Source organism: Eschscholzia californica, unplaced genomic scaffold, assembly GCF_041429995.1.
Source record: "Eschscholzia californica isolate CP2 unplaced genomic scaffold, dmEscCali1.0.p SCAF_3, whole genome shotgun sequence".
Classification (NCBI taxonomy): Eukaryota; Viridiplantae; Streptophyta; class Magnoliopsida; order Ranunculales; family Papaveraceae; genus Eschscholzia; species Eschscholzia californica.
The window spans coordinates 51,324,672-51,333,333 of record NW_028238420.1 but is presented as its reverse complement, the minus strand read 5'-3'; the positions used below and the strand labels follow the sequence as shown (position 1 = coordinate 51,333,333).

General features: G+C 35.7%; 1 pseudogene; it reads right to left on the bottom strand.

Annotated features, from left to right (window-relative positions):
* Window positions 1-5,831: 5,831 nt before the first annotated feature.
* LOC147551564 (protein DETOXIFICATION 33 pseudogene) lies at window positions 5,832-8,271 on the bottom strand (annotated as a pseudogene).
* Between the last annotated feature and the right edge of the window lie 391 nt (window positions 8,272-8,662).

Below are 8,662 nucleotides of genomic sequence, written 5' to 3'. Positions count from 1 at the left end.
ATAGGTCACCGTTTGCTGCTGTTATTTAAAAAGGTAGATAGGTCACATGTTTGGTCAAGTATTACCAACAACTCTTACCTCTCTTCTTGGAAAATATGCCGTCCTAAACAAAATTGGGTTGATCAAGTGGTTCATAAAATTCTCCAAAAAGAGAAGTGGTTCATAAATTATTCAAAGAATTTTTTTCATATGGATCGAGATCTCGATAGATCAAAAGACTCTAAATGTACCGTTCGTCTGAGTTGAATTGGGTTGATCAAGTGGTTCGTAACAATTACTATAAACATTTCAGTAAACCATTTAGCGACGCGTAGAGATGGCTTGTAAGCTTTAGTATAGATCAAGAAGCTAAAGTGATAAAGACTTCCACAAACATCATTTGGGGAAACCCAGACCCTAGATTAGAAAGAGAGAGGAAGAGAGAAGAAGATAAATAAACTAAATTTTTTTTTTTAAGTTTGAAGACTGCCAGAAAATTTTGCCCAGTCAACGACCTTCGCCAGATAAGAAAGTGAGGTGGAGAAAGAGATATGAGATAGAGGTGAAATGTGATGAAGTAGAGGAAATAAGAGAAGATGAGTTGGCGTTTAATGTTTTTATAATTTTACAACCAATTTTATTTTTCCCCCAAGGGTAGTTCCGGAAAAAAAGTTAAACACATTTATGGGGGCTAAAATGGCGAGTTTGTCACAAATTGGGGTCATAACAGTAACAAAAACTCAACTAGTCTAATGTGTCAAATATGAATTGAAATTCTCTTTCCTAGGTGACAAAATACTTCTCCAATGCAACACTAAAAAAACTTAACATTTACTTTAAATTTATTCTTGTTTTTATTTTAATATATAAAATGATAATGTGGCGCAATTGAGATACAACAATAAACATTGAGATACTCAAAAGAAAATTTAACAATTGACTTTTCTTTTGAGTATCTTAACATTTATTGTTGCTACATCATATTAAGATTCAACTTAAGTGTTGCATTGGAGAATGTTTTTTGTTGCAAACTCAAGTAATCCTAGGTGTCAGTTTGAGTTTTTCAAAGTTAAGTTTTGCATTGGAGATGCTCACAAAAAGAGTGTCTCACTTTAGAGTCTCTATATTAATTAATGTTCCACCTCATAGTGTCAAATACAATGTCCCATTGGAGAAGGTTTTTGAAAGGCCAGCGCTTTGGGGAAAGCTAAATAGTTTCCAGGGTGTGAAATTTTAAAGGGAATATGTAGAATTTTAGAGATTTTCCGGGGAAATTAAAAAAAAACACTCCACCTCACCTCAATCTTATCTCCACCTCACCTCACTCTATCTCCACTTCACCTCACTCTATCTCCACCTCACCTCACCTCTTTGTCTTCTCCGATTTGGTCGCCGGCCGGAAAATTTTCCGGCCGGCGACCATGAAGAAAAAAAAAAAAAATCACTCACTCTCTCTCTCTCTAGAAACTCCGGCGAAGGGGTTTCCCTTCGCCGGAGTTCCAGTCTGTTGAAGAACAGACCGGAACTGGTCTGTTCTTCAACAGACCGATCTGGCGGGTCTGTTGAAGAACAGACCAGTTCCGGTCAGTTCTTCAACAGACCGGAACTCTGGGGAAGGGAAACCCCTTCGCCGGAGTTTCTAGAGAGAGAGAGAGAGTGAATTTTTTTTTTTTTTTTTTTTTTAATGGTTGTCGGCCGGAAAATTTACCGGCCGGCGACCTAATCGGAGAAGATAGAGGTGAGGTGGAGAGAGAGTGAGGTGAGGTGGAGAGAGAGAGAGAGCTGAGGTGGAGAAGTATTTTGCTTTCCCCCTAAATAAAATTGTCAAACAAAATTGACCAATTTTTGACCAAGTCTTCACACCCCGGAAACTATTTAGCTTTCCCCAAAGCGCTGGCCTTTTGAAAAATCTCTAAAAATCCTAAGTGACACTCTAAGTTTTAGAGTTTGAGTGTCCCATTGGAGATGCTCTAAACTCTAACAATTTTATGTGACACTTATGCCATGTTTGGTGCGCCAACGTTACGTGGGAATCCAATTCCTATTCTTGGTCAAATCAAACATCAAATAATATAATATGTTTCCAAGGAATCACATTACGAGAATGTGATTCTCATGACATTAAAGTTTCTAAGATTGAGTGTTGCGTTGGGAATGATCATAGCAAAATTTATATTCCATATTTCCATTTTAAAATAGGACGCAACTTTGGGACATAAAGAAAAATCTAAACGGCATAAAGACTTAGTCAATCAACATTGACTTAGGGACATATTTACCTTTTAACCACAAAATTCACTTTTTTTTTTATGGAAGTACACTTTCAACATAAATACATTAATCTCGCCCTAAGTTGAGATAGAGAAGCGTTTTTAGAACTTCCATGATTTTCCAAAATTTCGACTTGGTTTCATATAGGTGAACTGTGCTCATGTCAAGAATGGTGATTCCGGTCATCAGTCAGGAAATAGAGACTATGATGCTCAATCGCGTCTGAGTGACACTGAATGAATGATACTCTGTTTGGATTAATGATACTTCTCCTTTAGCCCCCACTCCTGTAAACCTGGGGAGAAAACCTGCAAAGAGTTCAGAAACATGTCTGATGCTCAAGACAGTCAGATTGCACTTTGCAGTTTAAAGTATTGAGTATTGATTTATCATTGAGGAACGTACATTGAAGGTGATGCGATGCCATTTTATAGGCTGCTTTGGACCAACTGTGACAGATGATGTAGATGAAGCGATTTTGATCCACCGTTCGAAATTAAGACTGTTCTTCGATAGTTAGGAGATTACAGGTTTCTTTTTCAATTTATCTCGTATCTTGGATATTTAAAAGGTCTTATGTTTTAGGACACTTCGTAAATATAACCTATCGAGTTGATAGATCTTCTAGGAGATGTTTCCTCCTTTGAGACTCTTGAAGCCCAAGTTAGTAAAACACTTAGGATCTTAGCTGACTGAGATATTTAGGAAGATTTAGGATTAAGTCGGTAAGCATGTGACACGCTTTTGCCTTCCCATGTTTAAGGCGTAAGACATCGGTCTTGCTTACGTGGACTGATGAGACATGAAACTGTTCCATCTGAATCTCTTAACTCGGGTTAGTTAGTTCATTTCGAACAGTTACTCTCATGAATTACTTGTTTCTCATGTCCAGGTGTCTTATATGAAATTGAGCGCGAAAAACGGTTAAAATCGGGAGATTGACACATTAGAGGCATTTCGGTAATTTGGTGCTAATGATGCTCTGGTAGTTGGGTTTTTTTTGATACTCGGATGAAACTAGAATTCAAGACGAACCCGTGGGCGAAAACAGAAGTCTAATCGGAGTCCAGACGGGAAAGTTTGACCAGGTCAAAGTTCTAGTAAAACAGAGTTGACAAAACCAGCTACAGGGACACGTGTACAGAGCTAATCGTGTGTGGGCTATTTTCTGTCACAAGAATAGTGCACATTGGGATTTTTGGAGTCCTTGATTCCACGTAACCTGCTGCATTATATCACCGTGTACTAGGGAGCATCTAATGGCCGAAATGCTATTCACGTGAACTTGGCTTGCGTTGCAACTTAATATATTGCTCCATGAACCACTAAATCATCTCCCCTTCCCAGCAAATACACGTTGGCTGAACCTAAAAGGTTGGGATCTATTCTTTCCTTTTTTATCTCATCTACAACCCACACCCATGATATCTTCTCTCTATAATTTTAAACCGAACCTTAAACAAAGAAAAAGAAAACTGTGTGAATGAAACAGAGAAGGAAATAGGGATTCGATGAGGAAGGAAATTTGATTGAATCTTTGACAGAGATGTGATTAAGGAGATAAAATCTTTGATAGAGTTGGTTGAAGAAGGTTATTAGAAATTTTCTTTAGAAATAGGAAAGGAGCTTGATTGATATTGTTATAGAGATGTGATTAAGAGCTGGAGATATATGGAGATTTATCTCCATTGCAATATTCAGGAAGAGATTCGAATGACAGAGAGAGAGAGATATTGATAGAGAAGGAAAGAGGACAGCAAGGAGGATTTGGTTGATATTTTATGAGAGATGAAGACATTTGAGGAGGGTGGAAGAATCGGTTCTAATTTTTCTCCTTCTCTATATAAATATAACAGAGAACAGAGTTATGGGGGCATCTGGAGGAGGAGCCAAAACAAGGATTTTCTCTTTTCTGTTCTTCTTCATCTTCTCTGGAGCTTCATGGTACAAATTATAGAGAGAGCAGAGAAGGAAGAGAAAAGAGTAATATAAAGAGAGTGAGAGGATTGAGTTGCTTGCTTGTATTTTACAATAACAGAGAGTATTTTAGAGAGTGAAATTTGTAGAGAGAGTAGCTTCCTTCTTTGTTCTGTTTGATTAGAGAGAGATTATTGTTGAGAGATAGAGAGACAGAGAAATAAAGATTGTTTTATAAAGAGAGAAAGAAGTCTTCATACCAAGTCCCATTATCTTTGTTTCTTCTTTGTACAAGTTTTAGAGAGGGGTGAAGTGAGTTTGTGAGAGACTTTGATTCAACTTTTCTTCTCCTTTACAGAGAGATTCAATAGTACCTTTAAGTTTTCTTTTATGTTCTTACAAGAAGACCTTGGTAAAGATTCATTACACTACTCCCTCATCAATATAGTTATCATCATTAAGAAGCAAATTGGAGTATCATCAGGAAGCCTCTTCTTTGGTGATCTTCTTTATTACTCTTTATCTCTGATTTTATAATGAGTTTATATTCTTATGTTATGGATGATTATGAGTAACTAACTCTTCTTCTAGGGTTTTATGAAGAAACCCATAACTTATCACTTAGAGACACATTTTTAGTTAATCAAATCACTCGATGTGCCTTAGGGTTTAAGTTGTTTTAGTTTGTTAAACCCATTTTCTTTTCATTGTCTATGTTTTTAATTTGATACATCATACTTAGATTAAGTTATTTGATGGTGTATGCTTATCGATTAATAGCCAATAGTTTAGAGATTCGTTTTCCAAAAATAAAACAATTACAAGTTTATGATTATCAACCATGTTTTAACGAAAACATATTCCGAAATTCGGGTAGTTCATTATCTCGAATTTTGAGTTATAAAAAGAGAGATTTAAGTTGCCTAAAATGGTTGTTCTCAAAAGTGATGTTATGTGGTCAATTCCTAAGCCCTAGATTCCTCCATTCTAATTTAGTTTTTTAATTTTCGTTTATTTATACATTTTTATTCTTTAATCACCAAAAACCAATTTTGAAAAGAAAACCGTGTTATTTCCAAGACTTAGAATAGGTTTCACTTAGTCTCTGAGGAACGAACCGGTCTTACCGGAACTATTACTTGACGCCCGTATACTTGCGGGTGGTGACCTAGTTAGGAAACTTTCTAGGCCCATCATGGACCCCCTACACTTCTTGAGGATCTCAGGGCAGACCTAGTTGTGTTTTAGGCGGAACAGAGTTAGAGCTCCTTAGATGATCTTGCCAACCTCCTGATTTTGGGCTTAGGTGACAGACCTTTTCGAACTCAGTTGTTCTATTGCCTTGAGACGGGTTGACCTGTTGGACTTCTAGTCTTCTTTTGACTTCTTGACGTAAGTCAACGGTGGATCATTTTATGTATCATCAAGCTGCATTCTCATAGGTAATGTCATTTCTGCCTTTCCGATTTTTGAGCTTGAGCTGATAAATCCTTCTATTGAACTCTTACAAACAAAAAACAACTCGTACTTAATATATAGTTGTTCATTTAGAGAGATCAATCTTCTTTGACAAAACTCATATGTCTCTCTTTTTTGTGAACAAACAAAGATTACCACAGAGGCAAAAAATAACCTAACTGGATTCAGTTGATGAACTTCTCATCTCAACCAACCCTTTCTCTTGATAAAACCTTCTCTTTCTCCCAATTGGTACGCACAGTGAATACGATAAGTGTAATTGTTTGTAGAGCAATTCCAACCTGCACCCCTGCCCAAAGTCCCCCCAACCCGTACTGTAGTTTGTATCCCAATAGAAAACCGAGGGGCAACCCGGTGATATAATCACATAAGCCACGGTAGATTGCCAACCAGCTCCCAAGGGCGGCCTAGGCCCCAAAGCCACCAAAGTGGTGTTTTTTGGCCCCAAGTCTTGAACATATATATATAAGCAACTAAACAATTTAATATAACATCTGTACACTTAGCTCATTTGGCAAACCTTTCTCTCGAACCCCAAGAGGCCATGAGACTGATCCTCACCGTCTTCATAATTTTGCTCATTTTCAATCTCCACTCATTTATTTCATAGATATTCTATTTAATTTCTTATTTTAATAAATCCTCTATTTCTTTTTTTGAAATTTCCTCGTCATCAATACAAATCAAATAGACTTTAATTTTAGGAAGTGGTTTTTCTTATTTATATGTTATCTTTTTTTTACATATCTATTATATAAAACAGAAGGGAAAACGATGACTGGGACAAACATCCTTATTTAATTATGTAAATTGTTTAGGAGTCCCTCCCAAAATTTAAAATATAGTCCTTCGTAAAAATAAAATTACCTATTTAAAAAACAAAAATCGTTTCCTTCTTAGAAATAAAATAACTAATTTAAGAAAAAAAAAGAAACAAAATAAATTTCAAGGGTTAAAAAAAGAAATTAAAATCTCTCTCTCAATAAAATATTAACTAATTTAAGATAAAAGAAACAAAAAAATAATACAAAAAAATAATAACTCATAAAAATCTCTCTCTCTCAATAAAATATAACAATAAATTTCGTAACATTTGATTGATACAGGTGTCCGTGCCCTAGGGCACGGGATATACCCTAGTTATATGAATATCACCATTGGAAAATCATATATCAAGTTCTTGTCGTGTGCATCATTACTTGACATTTTATGTGATCAAAATATTTACATATCGTGACTCGCTACATAATTGTAATTAAAGTTTTACAAAATTCTGTATTTATTTTATAAGAGGCCTTCTTGTTACATTTTTTCATATATATGATATTACCAAAATTAACTATCTACCAAGAAAAAAATAAATTATCTACCAAGAATTTTTTTTTTTCAAACCAAATTTTAAAAAGTTGTTATAATAAATGAACCAATGTAAGTGCTACTGTAATGATCTCTCATTTTTTATTAGAAACAAAGTGGTAAGTGAGTTTTATAATTGTTACAAATATTTGAAATTAATAAAATTGACACTGAATTTCTACTTTGATTACACAAAATAATGTTTTTAAGTTGTTCAACTTTTTTAATAAAAATACGTTCGTGCATCCGAACAATGTAACCTAAAAATAAGTACAACTTAGTAATAGGAATAAGGTAAAAAAATTATACAAAATTTTCTTATAAATTTTTTTAGAGAGACTCATTTTTAGAGTTCGCTTTAGGCCCAACGCGACTAAGGGACGACCCTGCCAGCTCCAACAGCCACACCTGATAAAACGGGTTGAGTACTGGCCAGAAAGATTGAAATGCAAAGAAATAGTGACAATTTGGTAATAGCATCCATAACCACCTTGCTATTTGTAAATAGAACGGGAAAATGTTTCCTTGTAATCAAAATTATGATTACAAACATTATTTGTGTGATAAGTGCAACTGTAACCGTAACCCAAACTGAAAATCTTGCAGCTTTTGGACGTCCTGCGCCCAACTCATTTGACACCCTCACACTGATGGCTGCAAAAAATCCAAGAGGTATCATAAATATCCATGATTCGATATTCAAGCTAATTGATGCAGCATCTACTTCTATTTCTGGGTTGGGAAGGAGTCCTGCCAATATAATCAGCACCATAAGACACCAATACTCTAGGCAAAGCATAACAGCTGAAGCCAAAGAGAGCCAAACAAATCCAATCAAATCAGTCAAAGCCATCCATGAAAAAACAGTCCATGAATCCTTACAACCCCCACAGAAGATATAAACTAATTGTGCAATAACCAACAAGGCATCAACCGCCATGAAAGATTCAGAGTAAAAGCAGCTCCGACTAAACCAAAATCAAGCTTCAATATACAAAGCCAACTCAAACCCACACGAAGAATCAAAACACCAAAAGAAATCCAAGCCATAGCAATAACTTTACTCTATGCTTGTCCACATAATGTCTCTAATGCACTTCCCATCCCCAACATTATACCAAATGCAATTCCATCGACGACTAAATTTTGAATACCGACAGCTGCGAGTTCAAGAGTTCCGATATGACCCACCAAGGTTTGAGTGACAAATGATAACGTGAACAGAAAATTTGATGTTAAAATTGCTGGTCCTGCTATATACAAAATCATTTTCAATTCTGCCCAAACATCTTTAACAAATGTTGATATTGATTCATCTTTCTCTGTTAGTAACAGAGGAACTGATGAATATCTAACAGAATCATTGATTGATGAATTAGATTAGAGGGATACAGAGAGAAGAGAAGATGAATCGACAATGGGAAAATTTAAAATATCTTTTATTGTTGTTTGAAGATGAAGATTGAAAGAAATCATTCATGGTTGATTTCTGTCAAGTTTTAAAGAAGAGATAAAAAGCCTGTTTGAAATCCTTAACTACCCGTCGAAGGGATTGCCATCCGCTTATATTTTAGCCTCTTGTTTCTTAAGGGGAAGAGGTGCATGGTGTGGGTGGGGAGAAGAACCAGTGACACTAGCAGGAAGATTGTTCCTGCGAGAA